Raw genomic sequence first — 20,131 nt, forward strand, 5'->3', positions numbered from 1 at the left:
ACCGAGAGCAACCATGTCTCAAGACAAACTGTCTGCACTTAGCATCATGCGCACAGAGAGCGATAAGCTGCTTAGCATATCATTTGAAGACATGATTCATGATTTTGCTTTTGAGAAATCAAGAAACAATTTAAAACATTTTCTATCTGATATCAGTTTTTATTTTTGCAAAATAATTTCATTATTAATTATATTAAGTGATCCTGATTAATATATCAGCAAAATGCTGATAAAATAAGTGATATCTTAAATATTTAAAAAATTACATTTAAGTATTGTTTCCAGGATATACTATATTATAATCTGAGAGGGATCAAGCCAGCCAGATGATAAATATGTAATCAGTAAATGCATTTATTTGAAAATACTTTGTATTTTTCACTTCAAATACCTTACTATTAAACAATTAAAAGGCATAATTATGTTTTCAGCTTTTTTTGTGGCAACCCGAAGTCCTGTTTTGGTACATACCTTTTTGGTGTAACTATTTAACAGGGGCCTGACCAAGACTATATCTGGCACTGTCCAAAAGCAATGTAAGTTACTATAAAGGTCTCACATGGCAGTGTTATTTACATTGCATAATTCCAATTATTGGAATTATTTTAGCACACAAGCAACTTTAAATCCTCAGTAATTAGCTTCTGGAGGTCAGGACAGTGTGTTTAGTACCATTCTTCATATCATGTACACAGCCTTTTCCCAGCCTTTCACTGGTTGGTGGCTTCAAAAAGCAACTGGGTTGCCATGATGTTAAACATTCACTTGTGGAAGTCATAAAATGAATATATTTATATTTCCAAGGACAAACAGATGCCTGACATACTTAGCTCTTGCCTTCATATTCTCTTGTGGTTTGGAAGCTGTGAACTGCTGTTCAGGTTGAAATATATTCAACAGTAAGGGTTGTAAGCAGTAATAGAGTAGGATTATGCTGAGTGGGATAGGGATATGAGTGAGGCAGGGGGGGTAGTGGGGTTAGGCTGGGTAGAATATTAAACTGTTTGGATAGTAAAGTTTATTTATTAGTCACAAGTAGGCCTACATTCATACTGCAATGAAGGTATGTGAAAATCCCCTATGAAAGAGTACTGTGAAAAGTAAGACAGTGGGATTAGACTAAGTGATTTATACAGAAATCCAGCAGAACAGACCTGGTAAGCTTTTTTTTTGCATTTAATAGTTCTATACTTGCCATGTCTATACTAAATTGCCACTAATAAAGGAATGTTCTCAAGTTTGCCATTGCTCTCGGTGAGGAAGTAAAATTGACATTTGCTGTTCGGTTCTGAGCCATGCTTGAATAGTTCTGGATCCAGTGGTTACAGCCTAGGATCAGCCTGCTTTCTATTGAATATAGTGATCACAGCCAGAGATGCACACAGCTATACAAATGTTTTCTGGACTTGTATAGGGAAGGGCAGATTCTCACTGCCCATTGTAGACTCTAGCTGTGGGTGATTATCAGTTGGATCTGTTTCTTCTTGATGAAGTAACCAGTTGTTGCCCATTGGCTGTACTTGCACGGATTGGCACTTGGGCTGAGGCTGGCTGGTTGTTAGCATCTGAGGGAGTGGAAATTTGCTCAGATGCAGTGAATGTCTTTGGGATGAGAGTGGAAGAAATAAAATCCCATTTACAAAAATGGGGAAGAAAAGAGTGAAAGTGTTTTCACTGGCAATTTAACGTTCATGGAGAACTGGAGCGGTTCATCAATACCACTTTGAGGCAACCAGAGTTGGGTGACAAATGCCAGTCTTGGCAGCAATAGCTGCAACACGAGAGGACAGTAGCAGTCTGATTCCTGATCTCTGTGAAGCAGGTGGACATTGAGCTAGTTAGTTTATATGGTTGTCTGGTCCCTTTGCCTCACTGGGCAGAGAAGGATTTGAGGCAAATGCATTATCTGTGTGTTAACAGTTAATATCCTAGGGCTGTACAAAATAAACTCAATATGGGTGGATTAAGTTTGTAAGCACCACCTGTTGCCAGTGTTCTTTAAGACTGTGTGTGGCCTGTTTGCACTGCGTGGTTCCTTTTAAGATTGTAGCATGGTTGTGGACCCCACAGCTTGAGGGAACATTGCCCTGCTGCCATTCATGGGTCACTGCCCTTGAGTTCCTTGTGATGTCCCAAATGAGTAATACTTCACCTAATGACCTGTTTTGAAAACACATCTTTAAGTCTGTATTGGGACAGCTGAGATCAGACCTGCCAGCCAAGAGAACAGATTTGGGGCAAGCTTGTTTGGCTGTATAGCGTAATCTCCCTGACTCCCGCCATTTGTACACATAATACCAACAGTGATGGGAGACTGATGTTCTTGTGCCAGGTGCTATCTTGGCAGTTTTTGTTTTGAATTTGAACAAGATTTGAGAGTCTGCGATGAAGGGGAGTGAACAGGCTTGTCTTTATATTGTGTCTTTCTCACTACCCAAAGTGCTTTATAGTAAACTAATTACATACTTGTCTAGTCATTGGCTGCTGCATTTCCCACATTACAACAATTTGCCCAAAGCAAGGTTCCACATTACAAGTGGATGGAGAACACCTTGGAGCAAGAATAGTCTTCAGATGCGAACGATTCCATTGCACTCTTCCTCAGAAAAGCAGAGGAATTTCCCTTAGTTTGGTCAATATTTATCCTTTAACTAGCCCCAAAGAATTTCTAGTAATTATCTCGTTGCTGTTTGTGGATCTTGTGCGCAAACAGGCTGCTGCATTTCTTATGTCACAATACTAAACATACTAAATTGACTTCAAGGCACTTTGAGAAGTCCTGGGGTCAGAAAGACATTATAGAAATCCTTTCACTCGTTAAAATTGTACGATCAGAATGACTTCTTCCCCTCCACAGCGTAACCAGCTAATGTTTGTGTGCCCTCATTCTATAATACTTTCCAAGGCTTCACAACATTGTTTGTTTATCTTTAGATTCTGTCCAATATCCTAACATTTCGGCATTTTTCTCTTTTTTTTGTTTATCCCAACCTGACCCAGCTTTGTGACAGGAAAGATGCCAGAGATCTGTTGGCTCAATCTTTGTCTTATTGTTGATATGGGGATGGGGAGGAATGCAGTGAAACAATCATAGCAGGAGAAGAAAATAATTCTCTTCCATTCGTTCTTTTTGTCAATAGATCATATTGTCAAACACAGAAAAACAAATGAAGATATATTAAGTGTAGGAAGGCAAGGGAAACAGGAAGAGAATGCATTAGTAATTTGAATGCAAGTGTGTGATTCAATGACTGGTATCTTAAGGGATCCAGAGTTATTGATGGCCACATGTAGAGCTGATTTGACATTGGACACCTGTTGAACATTATTCCTCAAGGAGGCTAAAAAGTGTGGAAATTATCTTAGTTATATAAAGCTCTGGAGACTATTTAGTTTACTGCAATCTGTTTCAGACACTGCACCACATCAAGAGCAAACTGGCCTTCGAAGCGCTGAAGCAAAATTCAATGAGAATGATACTGGGGTGAGAAGGGATAACATTATAACAGTTTCCATAGATTTGGCTTGCATTTTTCTTGCATATAGAAGATTAAAGGCTCATTTAATTTAATTGTTTAAGATGATCAGAACAATTGATAGCTTCTCTTTCTCACTAACCTGCTTCCTCTAGTGAGAGAATTCAGAATAAAGGGGCATAGACATAAAATTAGAGCTAGACCATTGATGGGTGATCTTAAGTATTACTCCGACATTATTATGAAAATCTGGAACTTTCTCCCATTGAAAGCTGTTTGAGGCTGTGGAGATGTCAGTTGAAAATTTTGAAATTGAGATTGATGACTTTGATAAGAAAGGTAAGGATATTGGGAAATATATAGAATCAAGACAAGTAAATGGAGTTCAGATAAACTGAACTGTGATTTAATTGAATGAAGGAACAGCTTCAAAAGATTGAATGGCTACCCTCCTACATTGGTGTTCCTCTGCCTCACATCAAGGACCTTTTAAATGCCAACCATCCTGTTTAAATTGTTTTTCTAACAATCCTATTATTAATAGGCTCAGTTTATAGAATCATAGAATACCTACAGTGCAGAAGGAGACCATTCAGCCCATCAAGTCTGCACTAACAAGAATCCCATCCAGGCCCTATCCCTGTAACCCCATGTAATGTAGTTACCCTGCCAGCCCCCTGATACTAAGGGGCAATTTAGCATGGCCAATTAACCTAATCCACACATCTTGGGAGCAAACTGGAGCACCTGGAAGAAGCCCACACAGATGGGGAGAACATGCAAACTTCACAGTCACCCAAGGCTGGAATTAAACCCAGGTCCCTGTCCCTGTTGCTGTGATGCTGCAGTGCTAATCACTTTGCCACCGTGCCACCACCTTTTTCCACAAATTGCTATTTTGATTTGATTATTGTCATATGTATTGAGATACAGTGAAAAATATCGTTTCTTGTGTGCTATACAGACAAAACTTTCTGTTCATTGAATACATAGGTATAGAAAATTTTAAAGGGGATTGATAAAGTAAATGTAGACCAAAACTACTTATGGGCAATCTAGAACAAGAGATCACAGGTATAGGTTGAGAAGCAATAGATTTAACACCGAGATGAGGAGGAACTACACAGAGGGTGGTGAATTTGTGCAACTTGCTGCCCCATAGTGCAGTGGAGTCTGAATCGGTGAATGGTTTCAAGAGGGAGATAGATATATTCCTAATAGAAAAAGGGATATGGGAAACGGGGGATGGATTTGAGACCAGGGAGAGATCAGCTATGATCTGAAGGGCTGAATTTACCCACTTCTGCTCCTAGCTCCTATGTACATAGGGGAGAAGGAAAGGAGAGGGTGCAGAATATATTATTGCAGTTACCAAAAGGGTGAAGAGAAAAATCAGCCTAATATATGGTAGGTCCATTCAAAAGTCTGATGTCAGCAGGGGAAAAAGCTGATCTTGAATCGGTTGGTATGTATTCTCAGACTATTCTTTATCCTGACAAAGAAGGTGGAAGAGAGTATGTCTGGGTTATGTGGGATCCTTGATTATTCCAGCTGCTTTTCTGAGGCAACTTTGCCCACTTTGCTAGTCTACATTAGGCTTAGCTATCATGTTGGTTGCAGAGAAAAGGTGAGCTGATCCTACCTGGCTTCTATCAGCACATTTAGTATCACTGAGAGCAATCAGTGAACCCAAAGGGCTTATTTTTCATTAATGATGTGACTCCCAAGCCTAGTTTCTGGCGAGAGGAGGTCCTGGCCTCTCTTCCATGAGTGGTTGTGCAAATACTCAAAATTCTTAACAACTGAATTGTCTCTGAAGGAGTTTACTTTCCCTCTAACCACTGAAGGACATGAATTCGATCTCCAGATTGGATCACTGTCTTGCAGTCTGCACATTTTCCCAGTGCCTGTGTGGGTTTCCTCCCAAAGATGTGCTATTGGATGGACTGGCTATGCTAAATTCTCTGTGTACCTGAACGAGCGCTGGAGTGTGATGACTAGGGGATTTTCATTAACTTCATTGCAGTGTTAATGTAAGCCTACTTATGACTAAAATAGACTTTAGAAAAGTACTCAAGCTGTAAATCCACAAGCCATTCCTTAAAGATCACAAATAAAAATTATTCATAGAATCATGGGATCCCTACAGTGCAAAAGGAGGCCTTTCAGCCTATCAAGCCTAACACTGACATGTTACCCAGGCCATAGCCCCATGTATTTACCCCACTGATCCCTTAACCAACAGATCTTGGGACACTAAGGGGCAATTTAGCATGGCCAATCAACCTAACCCACATATTTTTGGATTGAGAAAGGAAACTGGAGCACCCAGAGGAAACTTATGCAAATATGTGAAGAACATACAAACTCCACACAGTCAGCTAAGACCAGAATCGAACCTGGATTCATGGCACTGAGAGGCAGCAGTGCAAAATACAATGCTATCCTACATTCATTAAACACTATGAAGGATTTGGTCAAGACAGGAAACGTAATCAGCAAGAATCACCCCAGAGCTCCCCCCATACACTGGGAGTGCTGGTCATACTCTCGCTGTTCAAGGAATCTTTCCCAAGCCCCTTCCTCATGTTGGGAGTACTAACTAGATCCATGTTGTTTGGGGGAATTGTGCCTACCCAGTGGACAGCTATACAAGTGCTGACAGCATTCAGCTTTTGCAAAGTGAATTTTCAGGAACAGGATGAGGCCATTCGTGTCTGTTTTGCCATTCAATTACATTAGATTCAATCGTGAAGTTGGGCAAGATATCACATTGCATATAGAATGTGTTTTAACTGTCAACATAAGGCATGGCAGCTCTGCCATCCTAGTGTCCTGCTTGTTTACACTGATTCTAAAATTTCCTGGGATTGTCTCCCCACACCCTTCTGGGATCAGTTTGAAACTGGCAGTGAAGAACTACACCACAAAAAATGTATTGCATTGGCTTTAAAATGCTTTGCAGCATCCCAAAGTCAGTAAAGGCACTACATAAATACAGGTTTTTTCTTTGAAGTGTAGTCACTTGTAAGATAGGGAAAAGCAATACAAATTCTCGTACAAGATCTCATGAATAGCATGTGATAAAGAGAGACCAAATATCCGCATTGTGATGTTGGCTAAACATCACCCAAGACACCAACAGGAAATCTCCTACTCTTCTTCCAAATGGCACTCATGGGACCTGAGGGGGCAGATCAGGATGATCAGTCAGAATGATGAGACTTTGCTACCCACTGAACAAACACCTGCCATCAAGTTTTGGGTCTCATTTACAACATCTGGATACAAATTGTCCCATTGGGAAGACAGCATGGCTTCATGGAGGGCAGGTCATGTTTGACTAATTTGATGGAATTCTTTGAAAACATTATGTGCGCAGTGGACAATGGGGAACCTGTGGATGTGGTGTGTTTGGATTTCCAGAAGGCATGTGACAAGGTGCCACAAAGGCTGCTGTATAAGATAAAGGTATACGGTGTTATAGGTAATGTATTAGCATGGATAGAAGATTAGTTAACTAACAGAAAGCAAAGAGTGAGGGTAAATGGATGTTTTTCTGGTGGCACTCAGTGACTAGTGGTGTGCCTCAGGGATCAGTGTTGGGACCACAATTGTTTACAATTTATATAGATTTGGAGTTGGGGGACCAAGTGTAGTGTGTCAAAATTCACAGATGACGTTAAGATGAGTGGCAGAGCAAAGTGCGCAGAACACACAAAGTCTACAAAGGGATATAGATAGTCTAAGTGAGTAGACAAGGGTCTGGCAGATGGAGTACAATGTTGGTAAATGTGAGGTTATCCATTTTAGTTGGAATAACAGCAAAATGGACTATTATTTAAATAGTAAAAAGTTGCAGCATGCTGCTGTGCAGAGGGACCTGGGTATCCTTGTGCATGAATCACAAAAAGTTAGTTTGCAGACACAGCAGGTAATTAAGGCAGCAAATAGAATTTTGCCCTTCATTGCTAGAGGGATGGAGTTTAAAAACAAGGAGGTTATGTTGCAGCTGTGCAAGGTGCTGGTGAGGCCACACCTGGAGTACTGGGTATAGTTTTGGACTTCTTATTTGAAAAAGGATATACTGGCACTGGAGGGGGTGCAGAGGAGATTCACTACTCTGATTCCTGAGTTCAGAGGGTTGGCAAATGAGGAGAGACTGAGTAAAATGGGACTATACTCGTTAGAATTCAGAAGAATGAAGGGAAATCTTATAGAAACATAAGACTATGAAGGGAATAGATAAGAACGAACCAGGAAGATTATTTCCACTGGCAGGTGAAACCAGAACCAGGTGGCATGGCCTCAAAATAAGTGGGAGCAGATTAGGACTGAGTTGAGGAGAAACTTCTTCACCTAAAGAGTTGTGAATCTGTGGCATTCCCTGCCCAGTGTAGTAGTTTGAGGCTACCTCATTGAATGTTTTTAAGGCAAAATAGATATATTTTTGAACTGTAAAGAAATTAAGGATTATGGTGAGCGGGTGGGTAAGTGGAGTTGAGGACACAAAAAGATCTTACTGAATGGCAGGGCAGGCTCAAGAGGCCAGATAGCCTACTCTTGTTCCTAGTTCCTAATTAGGATTCAGAAGCGCACTGGCCTTTGGTGATTAGTAAACCTCTTGAAAGCTGGTGAATGGTTGGGGATAAAGTGCCAGGAGGCAAATGCAAAAGGGTTCGAAAATTAAATAAAGTTGTAGAGACATTGAGGGAGCGCTCACTACTCCCAAACCATCCCCAACCTTTCAGCCTACCTACACTGACTGTTTTACTTTTAGTCATGGAGAAGCAGCAGGAACTGTTCCATTTCATAATAAGCAAGACAATTCAGTCCCACCATCCATCTCCTTTCACAAATAACCAGTGCCACGATCCTGGATTATATCCAGGATTTTCACCGTTTTCTATTCTCAGCACATTCCTGCCCCTGCAACTGATGATGCTGTTAGCCAAGCTGTGTAATTGGCATGCATTTTCCACAGTCAAATAGCACATTTCACAGTCAGTATACCCTCTTGTTCACTGCCAAGCTTGGCAAGAACTATACTGCAGAATGCATATGCATTAAGAGGATGATAGCAGCAGGATCATTCTACATACTGTTGGGAATATAGATTCAGCACCACTGTGTTGTGTGTGTTTTTTGGGGGCAAAACGAAGTTATTCCATCTCCAACAATTGAACAGGGCCAATTAACAGTTCCAAAAGTTGACAAAAAAAGTGAGTTAAATGCTGCCCTTCCACACACATTCAGATCTGGCTAGGATTGAGAAGGATGAAAGTCTGCACTTGACCTCTTACAGAGTGAAAAGCAGCTACAAAGGCATTTCAGAGTCAATCTAAGCATCTGGCAGGAAGTCACCTATCTTTTGGGCATTTTACGAACTTGCAGCAAGACAGTTCAGAGATTACCAATCCTGACCCCTGTCCTCTGTTAGCAAGATGTGGAGGTGCCGGCATTGGATTGGGGTAAACACAGTAAGAAGTCTGACAACACCAGGTTTAAGTCCAACCGATTTATTTGATAGTAAACTCACAAACTTTCAGGGTTTGTCCCTTTGTCAGGTTCAGGTTGGACTTAAACCTGGTGTTGTCAGACTTCGTACTGCATTTACCCCAGTCCAACGCCAGCACCTCCACATCTTGCTAACAGAGGACAGGGGTCAGGATTGGTAATCTCCGAACTGTCTTTGTCAGATGAATCTGACAAAAGGACAAACCCCGAAAGTTTGAGAGTTTGCTAACAAATAAATCGGTTGGACTTAAACCTGGTGTTGTCAGACTTCTTACTCTGTTAGCAAGCACATGGGTTTATGTTATTGACCCCTACCCAATGAGCCCTGCTGGAAAGTGTACACCACGCTTCTGGTAACGATGTAGGGAGAGGATTAGCCAGGCTACGATGCCCACAGCAGTCAAATAGTTCAATATCGCTCACTTTCAAGGCTCACACACAGAGGATGACCAACACATAGGGAACAGGAAGCTGGAAAACTTCAAAAGTTTGATGGTCCCTTTGCTCCCTATTGCTTGGAATATAACAACTCATAAAAACATTAAGAAATAGGAGCAGGAGTAGGCCATCTAGCCCCTCAAGCCTGCCCCACCATTCAATAAGATCATGGCTGATCTGAAGTGGCTCAGTTCCACTTTCCCGCTTTCTCCCCATAACCCCTTGCCTACCAAAAACCTATCTACCCGCGCCTTAAATATATTTAGCGAGGTAGCCTCTACCACTTCAACGGGCAGAGAATTCCAGAGATTCACCACCTTTTGAGTGAAGAAGTTCCTCCTCAACTCTGTTCTAAACTGCACCCCCGCAACCCCCCCCCCCCCCTTATCTTGAGGCTGACCTTTCTGAGTGGGAAGAACCTCTCCACCTCTACCCTATCCATCCGCTTCATCATCTTATACATCTCAGTAAGATCCCCCCCTCATCCTTCTAAACTCCGAGTACAAGCCCAGACTATTCAGCCTCTCTTCATAGTCCAACCCCCTCATCTCCGGTATCAGCCTAGTGAACCTCCTCTGCACTCCCTCCAAGGCCAAAATATCTTTGCGCAAGTGCGGCGACCAAAACTGCACACAGTACTCCAGCTGCGGCCTTACCAATGCCCTGTACAGTTGCAGCAAGACCTCCCTACTTTTATATTCAATCCCCCTTGCTATGAAGGCCAGCATCCCATTTGCCTTCCTGATCACCTGCTGCACCTGCAGACTGGGTTTTTGCAACTCATGCACAAGGACTCCCAGGTCCCTCTGCACCGTAGCATGCTGCAGCTTTTCACCCTCTAAATAGTAGTCCCTCCTACTATTATTCCTGCCAAAGTGGATTACCTCACACTCGCCAACATTGTATTCCATCTGCCAGGTCCTTGCCCACTCGCTCAGCCTATCTAGATCCCTCTGAAGACTTTCTACACCCTCTGCACAATTTGCTTTTCCACTTATCTTTGTGTCATCAGCAAATTTTGACACCCTACACTCAGTTCCCTCCTCCAGATCATCTATATAAATGGTAAATAGCTGAGGCCCCAGCACCGATCCCTGGGGCACTCCACTAGTCACCAACCGCCAATCCGAATAGCACCCATTGACACCTACTCTCTGCCTCCTATCTGACAGCCAATCCTCTATCCACGCTAACACCTTACCCCCAACTCCATGCCCCCTAACCTTCTGTAACAACCTTTTGTGCGGCACCTTATCAAATGCCTTCTGAAAAATCGAGAAACACCACATCCACCGGTTCCCCTCTGTCCACCGCACTAGACACATCCTCATAGAATTCCAATAAATTTGTCAGACACGACTTCCCCTTAACGAATCCGTGCTGCGTCTGCTCTATCAAACAATTTTTCTCAAGATGCCTCGCTATCTCTCCTTTGAAATGCAAAGTAAAACTTCCTGTAGGGTCTTTCTTATATACACTGGCATATCACACATTGGCCCTTTAACTTCCTCAGAGTGGCAGTCACTTGTGGATTGCCAGTCCAAAGGGACTTAAACTTGTTGGGATTGCAAAGCCCCTGTGTCGCCTGATTTTCCTCACAAGCCAGATGAGACAGGGCCATGAAAGCTCCTCCTCCTCCTCCTCCTCCTCACCATCCCCCCCGCAGCTGCATGGTGTAAGAGCAGCAAAGAGTGACATGAGCACTTTTTACTGTACTAGCTGCCACAAAGCAGGTGTTTAAAGGAATTGTTAATTGGGGGTGGGGTTCAGACATCAGTTGTTAGGTCTAAGGTGCATGATTTGAGGGGTGGGGGTTCCTCCGGGTGTGTGAGGAATGTCCCATATGGGGTTCAGTCATTGGTTTTTTTAAAATAGTTGCTCTTAAGTTAGAAGTGCTTTTTGCCTTTTTAACTCTTTGAGTATATGAGGGTAAAACTGGCAGAACTTTCTGAAGTTAGTGATTTAAATCACTTTGTCGGATGGTTCCCGATGCAATGTGATTGTAAACCCTTATGTGGGAACTTCCAACGGGGCTTCCCCCACCACATCATTGGAATATCCCCCAAACCAGGAAACAGGAAGTTATAGCTCATTGAAACAAAAAATGACTCAAGAATAAAATACAATGAATCCAAAGAATGATTTAAATGTTTTTTCCCATATATTTGAGGTTGGAATCTCCCATTGCTCCCCATTAATCCACTGTTTAGCCATTGGGACACCATTATCTATGGATTGGCATGTGGCCAATGTTGAAGAACTGAGCAGTTGCGTGGGTTTTTGTTTTGTTCTGACACATCCGGTAGCAATTTGGAACGATGTGGCTAAGCGTCGAAGTCTGACTGAGGGTTGAGACCCAGGAGAATTGGTTCATTTCATATCTAGATATGGAAGTTGTGACTTGTTCTTAATTGAATTGTTTTTGACTGTGATGGACTGATGTATGCTCTCAATTACTGATTGAGAGTTGAGTGTTATTTAACACAGGTAGCCTGCAGCCAGAGCATGCGGTGGGCTGATTTGCTCAAATCTTCCTCCCCTTTTCCATTCGGCCCAAAGGGTCTGCACTAACAACAATCCCATCCAGGCCCTATCCCTGTAACTCCTTGTGTTTACTCTGCTAATCCTCTAACACTAAGTTTTTAATCCATTCTTGGGACATGGGCGTCGCTGCCTGGCCAGCATTTATTGCCCATCCCTAGTTGTCCTTGAGAAGGTAGTGGTGAGCTGCCTTTTTGAATCGCTGTAGTTCATGTTCTGTAAGTTGACCCACAATGCCGTTAGGGAGGGAATTCCAGGGTTTTGACCCAGTGACTGTGAAGGAACGGCGATATATTTCCAAGTCAGGATGGTGAGTGACTTGGAGGGGAACTTGCAGGTAATGGTGTTGCCATGTAGCTGCTGCCTTTGTCCTTCTAGATGGAAGTGGTTGTGGGTTTGGAAGGTACAGTCTAAGGATCTTTGAATTACTGCAGTGCGTCTCATAGATAGTACACACTGCTGCTACTGAGCGTCGGTGGTGGAGGGACTGAATGGCACCCCATCGATAAATAATCGAGGGCTGCTTTGTCCTAGATGGTGTCAAGCTTCTTGAGTGTTGAAGCTTCACCCATCCAGGCAAGCTGGGAGTATTCCATCACACTCCTGATTTGTATTTAGTGGAAAGACTTTGGGGAGTCAGGAGGTGAGTTACTCTCAGCAGTTTTCCTAGCCTCTGATGTGCTCTTGTAGCCACTGTTTTATGTGGTGAGTCCAGTTGAGTTTCTAGTCGGTGGTAACCAGTGGGGGAATTCAGTGATGGTTACACGATTGAATGTCAAGGGGTGGTGGTTACAGCATCTCTTATTGGTGGTGGTCATTACCTGGCATTTGTGTGGCATGAATGTTACTTGCCACTTGTCAGCCCAAACCTGGATATTGTCCAGATCTTGTTGCATTTGAACATGGACTACTTCAGTATCTGAGGAGTCATCATTGACAAACATCCCACTTCTAATCTTACGACGAAGGGAAGTTCATTGATGAAGCAGCTGAATATTGTTGGGCCTAGGATACTACCCTAATGAACTCCTGCAGAGATGTCCTAGAGCTGAGATGACTGACCCTCCACAACCACAACCATCATCCTAAGTACCAAGTATGACTCCAACCAGCGGATATGCCCCCTGATACCCATTGATTCCAATTTCACTAAGGCTCCATAATGCCACACTCGGTCGAATGCGGCCATAATGTCAAGAGCTGTCACTCTTACCTCACCTGGAATTCAGCTCTCTTGCCCATGTTTGAACCAAGGCTGTAATGAAGTCAGTGCTGAGTGACCCTGGTGAAACCCAAACTGGGCATCACTGAGCAGGTTATTGCTGAGCTAGATAGCACTGTTGATGACCTCTTCCAACATTTTACTGATGATCAAGAGTAGACGGATTGAGCAGTAATTGGCTGGGCTGGATTTGTCCTGCTTTTTGTGTACAGGACTTAGCTGGGCAATTTTCCGTATTGTTGGGTAGATGCCAGTGTTGTAACTGTATTGCAAGAATTTGGCTTGGGAAGCAGCAAGTTCTGGAGCACAAGTCGTCTACTATTGCCAGAATGTTATCAGGGCCCATTGCCTTTGCAGTATCCAGTGCCTCCAACCATTTCTTGGTATCACGTGGAGTGAATCAAATTGGCTGGAAGCTGACATCTGAGAAGGTGGATCCTTCTCGCGGCACCTTCTGGCTGAAGATTGTTCTAAATACTTCAGCCTTATCTTTTACACTGATGTGCTGGGCTCCTCTATCATTGAGAATGGAGATACTTATGGAGCCTTCTCCTCCAGTGAGTAGTTTAATTGTCCACCATAGTTCACAACTGGATGTGGAAGAACTGCAGTGGTTAGATCAGATCAGTTTGTGGGATTGCTTAGCTCTTGCTGTTTTTGCTATTTGGTGTGCAAGTAATCCTGTTTGGTAGCTTTGCCAGGTTGACATTTAATTTTTAGGTATGCTTGGTGCTACTCCTGGCCTGCCCTCCTGCACTCTCCATTGAACCATGATGGTAATGGTTGAGTGTGGGATATGTCAGACCACGAGATTGCAAATTGTGTTGGAGTACAGTTCTACTGCTGTTGGTCCACAGTGCCTCGATGCCCGGTCTTGAGTAGCTGGGCTGGTTCAAAGTCTATCCCGTTTTAGCATGGTGATAGTGCCGTACAACATGATAGCGGTTATTCTCAATATGAAGGTGAGACTTCGTCTCCACAAGGACTGTGTGGTGGTCACTCTTACTGATACAGTAATGGATACATGTTTCTATAGTTGGCAGCTTGGTAAGGATGAGGTCAAGTATGTTATTTCCTTCACCACCTGCTGCAGACCCAGCCTAGCAGTTAATCCTTTAGGATCTGACCAGCTCAATCAGTAATGCTGCTGCCAAGCCACTGTTGGTGGTGGACATTGAAATCCCCCACCCAGAGTCCAGAGTGGCAATTTAGCATGGTCAGTCTACCTAACCAGCATTTCTTTGGAGTGTGGGAGGAAGCCAGAGCACCCTGAGGAAACCCTTGCAGACATGGGGAGTTTGCACAAACTCCATCCAGTCACCTAAGGCCAGAATCGAACCTGGGTTCCTAATGCTGTGAAACAGCAGTGCTAACTACTATGCCACTGTGCTGCCATAAACATACTTAAAGGAAGAAAAACAGGTTAAGTGGCAGAGAGAATTCCAGAGCTTGAAGCCTTTGCAGCCGAAGATGCAGATACTCAGATAGCTGCCAGTTTTACAGCTGGAGGAGGTTACGGAGATGGAGAGGACTGCGGCAATGCAGAGATTTGAAGGATGAGAATTCTGTTTAAGCAATGTAGATCTGCAGGCACAGGGATGATAGGTGAATGAAACTTGGTATAAGTAAGAATGGAGGCAGCAGAGTTTTGGATGGCCTTGAGTTTATGGAGGGTAAAGATGGAAGGTTAGCCAGGAGCACGTGAGAATAATCTAGTCTAGAGATAATAGTGAGGGTTTCAGCAGCAGATAAGCTGAGGTAGGGGCAGAATCAGGCAATGTCACTGAGATGGAAATGAGTAGTCTCATTAAAGGCAGTGGATACATGATTGGAAACTAATTTTGGGGTCAACATTTAAGGTCACAATCCAATTTGGTTCCAACTCCGACAATTGCCAAGGAAAAGAATAGAGTCAGTACAGAGCTTGTAGCAGAGACTGGCAATGAACCTCTCCAATATTTTAATTGGAGGGAATATCTGCTAGCCCCCTACTGAATGTTAGACAAATCATCTAATAATTTAGAAACAATGACAGGTCGGGTGAGGTGGTAGTGAGCTAGAACTGGGTGTCGTCAGTGTACGTATGGCAACTCAGGCTGTGCCTTTGGGTGATGTCACCAAGGGGGCAATGTGTAGATGAGAAATAAGGTGTGGAGCGGGGGCAGCAAAGATTCTTGCATAACATCAGAGATCAGTAATGGAATACTCGTGTTACGATACAAGTGTTACATTTACAATAGATTTATAAGAATAGGAAGCAACCCCTAGCGTAGGGAATCTGCCCTATTCCTTCGCCCTACCACAGGGACTACTGCATATTGCCCTCAAAATGTCTTCCCGCTGCTGTTGCTAGAATTTCCTATAGAACCATGAGTTCAAAATGCAGACTGACATTTCAATGGTGCACTGAGGGCATTGCTTTGCTATTTGAAGGACTATGATGTTAAATAAAGACCCTGTCTATCCTCAGGTGAACTTTGATTTCAAGAATGAGAGAGTTTTCCCAGGTGCCCTAACTATCCTTCAGCCAACACCTAAAATAGATCACCTAATCATTTCTTGATGCTTTTTTTGGGACCTTGCTGTATACAAATTGATTGCTGCATAATAGTGACCATCCAAAATTTCAATAACTGGAAATGCTGAAAATACAGGTTAAACATAAGAAAATTTTAACATTTTTAGGTCCTTGATCTTCCTTCAGAAATGTGTTCTACGTTGGAGGGCACAAATTATTGTTCTGGTCTGGCTGCTGGAACAGATGTAACAGTGGTGCCCAGATGTGGATTTATGAATGCCATATTTTTCTCAAAAGAAAATAGATATTGTGTTGGAGAAAATTTCAGGCTCCATACCAAGTCTGGAAAGTTCCATCCAATTAACTCACAGCCTCCAGCCAGGAGCTTCCTCTAATTCAGCCCAGACTTGCACACTTGTTGGTACTTCTGGTCTCAATGTGAGAATCTATTTATGCAGCCAACACGCCCTGTTCTCTCTCAGCCTGATACAATTCACCAGGCTTCTCCTTGAGTACTAATGCCAATGTCTACATGGGACAGTGCATGAAGTTCTGAATTGACAATGTTCACCAACTCCCACCACATACTGCACCCCCCCCCCCCCCCACCCCACCCCACCAATCCCCCACATTAAGGGAGATAATTGGCCACTAATTTACAACATGGAAAAAGATCTTGGGTTTACAAATCACCTTGAAATATTCCCAGAATCTCTCCAATATTTTCAGTCAATATGTTTTTGTAGGGTACTTACACTGTTTCTATCTTAACCAAATGTACGATGTTTACATAAACTTATAATCTAAGTGTACATTGTGTATATTTACTTAGCCACTGAATGACAGTAGATGTTTAAGAAAGTAAAACTGACAGTGACATAATCAAAAGATACAACTCATTCTGCATTTTTAACTGGCTGTGTTCCCCACAAAAAGGTTAAAGTTTGATCATGCACTGTGTGACTGAGTATTACAATTGCATGACCAACAATGGTGCTTATTACTTTATTCCACTAATCAAAAACATAATTTTCCACATCTGGTTTCCCAGTGGGTCACTTGCAGCTCTTGGATAACGCTGTAACAGATTGTTCTTCTCTCCCCACCACATCTGCCACACCACCCCCCAAACCACCTTTATTGTGATTTTACTACCAAGGCCAACCATTGATAAATGGGTGGGCAGGCAAGACACTTTGATCGACAGAAAAAGCTTCGGGGGGATGGGGGGGGTGCATTGAGATTTCTTTCACCCACTTTCCCACATCCCAGGCTGCACTACTGGCCTCCTCTGAGCACTTCCCTATGATGACAAATCTGGATATAATGAGACCTATAATTCACATCAGGGGATGGATAGAATAGATGACTCATCTGGGTTTGGTTGAGTTGATAACTCGTGCGCTGATATTAAAGGGATTTCAAAGAAATTCTGTGGTCAAGCTTTGCTTGGATGAATTTGTTTTGGTGTCTCTGGTTAGATATTAAATGCAGTGAGAGCTGTCTTTCTGTGTATTAACTACACTGAGTTGTCTGCAAATTTTTGATATTGTGCTTTTTGATTCATGAGACCAAATTGTTTTTAAATGATCAACTGTTGCCCCAGTACCAATTTTTATACAGCTCCACTTCTCACTTTTTTGTCAGTCTAAATAACTACTTTAACACCCACCGCTCCCCCCGCCCCCACTCCACAACTCCCAGCATTGCATTGTCTATTTTGTATCTGGCTTTCGATCCATTCTGCTCCTGTTCCCTAATTCCATGCCTCTCGACCTAGAGAGGAATTTATTATGCAATTACTTGAGGCTTTTTTAAAAAAAAATCCAAATATATTACATTATCCTTGTCTACTGTTTTTGTTACTTCAGATAATTCAGTAATGGTTGGTGATGGGGGGCCTTCCTTTGAAATCCATACTTTAATATATTTTCTTTAATATATTTTCAGAACCTTGGCCTGGGGCCTCCAGGTATCACAGCCCTGCTCCTGTTGCCAATTCTCAGTCACAGGGCTTTTACTGTTGCCCAGTGGAGACTTCTGCATGACATTGTTTAGCAATGGGGACTCCAGTGTGCAGTCAGGTTCCACATGGTCTTAGTAGTTGGTTGCCAGATTCAATGGCATGGTGAACCATGATAATTGGAGCCACTTTCCCAGCCTTCCACCTTTTGCAGCAACTGCCATTGAGGACGTTTTGGATTATTCTGTGTCTAGAACCTTCCCCATGACCGTACTGCCATGGGAGGCCTCACCAGGTACTGCTGTGGGGAGCCCTAACAGGAGCATGAGCTCTGGCTGGCACTGCTGTTGGGTTCGTTGTAACATGCAAGCCACTTAACCACAGCAAGATCTTCAAAGGAAATGTACCTAAACTGTAGGCTTCAACCTCTCCCCGTGGTATTTTAACATTCTTACCACTGAGTAAGGAAGTTGCTGACCATCGTTCCTAACCATGTACTATTCCTTTTTTTGTCAGCCCCTCCATTTTAGTATGTGCCTTTCTATTAAGGTTCAAAGGTTGTTCTCTCTTTTTCGCCATCACTGGCTAGCTTGTTCTAATAAATGCACTGCATGAGATGTTTGGGATAGGTGACAAAAAACTTAGTCAAAGGTGTCAGTTTTAAGAACTATTTCAAATGGCAAGGGTTTAGGGAAGGACTTCTAGGGCTTCACTCTAGGCGGCTGAAGACACAATGCTAATTGAGGGGCCAGAAAAGTAAGGATATACAAGACCAGAATCAGGAGCACAGAGGCCTTCAAAAGATTTGGGCTAGAAGTGATTTCAGGGGGTAGGGAGTGTGATGTCATGGAAGGATTTGAACATGCAAGTGAAACTTTTTAATTTGCGACTTGCTGATCCAGAAACTAGGATAGGTCTGGAATCAGTTGATGGAACATAGGATACAGGCGAAACTTAATGTGTCAATTTGTGAGTTGCTAGGTTTATGGAAAAGAGCAGCTTCAAAAACCCCAACCTGGAGCGGTTTTCCCAGATGAGGGGTTAAGTCTTCTCTCAACTGAGGTTTTGCTGTTGATTTAAAGGACCAAGGATGTCCAGATAGGCCATTGCAAGCTGACCTGCCCCTCAACCCCAACAAAACTCCTCTTCTTTCTCTATTCCAAGTTGCTGGGTTACTTGAAGTTTTCAACTTGTAGTCATATTCAGACTTGAATTCAAACAACAAAATGTGAAGTGGTTTTGTCTGAACAAAGGTTTCATATTCGACTACTGTCAGCATCTGGTCCCCTGAGGATAGAGCTCTGTTCTAATGGCTGCTGCTTTGTGTACAGGATGTCACTGGGCAGCTCTTAACTCTTTAAAATGTAAATCAGATGTGGGATAATCACCTCCATTACTTAAGACAAACATTTTGACCTGGCAAACGTGAGTGATATTAATTCTGAAGAGTTCTACATTGAAACTCTGTCAGCATTAAATCTTCTAGTTCAGATGTAGCAAGCCTGGAAATTAGATAAAGCTCCCTCTATACTGCTCCAACATACCGAGTGTAGATACTACCTGGGTTAGACACAGTAGAAGTATATGGCTTTCACCCCATTTATTTGGAATGGTCTTGGACATTTTCTTGGATACTTGAGCTGTCTTATGGGCCTTTCATATAAAATGGACATTTCACAAACCATGTAGGCTCAAATGTGTTGGCAAACCAGCAAGAGCACATTAGTACCAGGACTTGGCTTTGGGTTATTTGGGGATTTACATCACCGTCCATATTTTTGGATATGTACCAATCATCATCTTTCTATTGGTTTCATTTCCATATTTGTAATAAGAGGTTTGGGTTGGAAATTGAACTTCTTACTGTATAATGAGTGGTTTACTAAGGAAGTGTTGGTTAAGGAGTCGCAAGCTAATCACATGAATGGATTCTCATGGCTTTACTCCAATGCCATGTGTATAGTTGACTGCAGGGACATGAAACAAATTCTTAATGCTGAGATTGACAGATTTTTGTTGGTTAGAGTTTTTGAGGATGGAGCAAAGGCAGGAGAATGGGCTAGGGTGCAGATCAGCCACTATCTAATTAAATGGTGGAATAGGCTTAAAGAACTGAATGGCCTTCTCCCATGAGGTGGTTTAAGATCATTTTGCCTAGGTTAGAGTGTCTCAATGGTCCTGGAGTTCTGTTTGACCTCTGAATCCTGGCAGTCAAGCCTTGTGTTCCAGCTATTGTGTTTCAATCATTGAAGCAGGTTCATGTGAGCAGAGATACGGCCCAAGAAGAGAATTACTAAGTATTTTCATCTTTCTTCAATAAAGAACATCCCCTGCATCTATCCCACCAACCACACTAATGTGACTGACAATCCAGCCTTTGAACCAATCCACTCAGTTGAATGAAGGCCATCCACTACCACCTTGTAAAGCCATTAATCGTTGGCTTTGTAGTGAGA

At 42.7% G+C, this 20,131-nt stretch overlaps 1 protein-coding gene across 3 annotated transcripts in view; it reads left to right on the forward strand.

The window, feature by feature from the left end:
* tspan33a (tetraspanin 33a) overlaps positions 1 to 20,131 on the forward strand; it is a 35,385-nt gene that overhangs the window by 4,567 nt on the left and 10,687 nt on the right. The window lies entirely within an intron of this gene.

This window comes from Carcharhinus amblyrhynchos, chromosome 19 (assembly GCF_965287045.1).
Source record: "Carcharhinus amblyrhynchos chromosome 19, sCarAmb.v2.hapA, whole genome shotgun sequence".
NCBI lineage: Eukaryota > Metazoa > Chordata > Chondrichthyes > Carcharhiniformes > Carcharhinidae > Carcharhinus > Carcharhinus amblyrhynchos.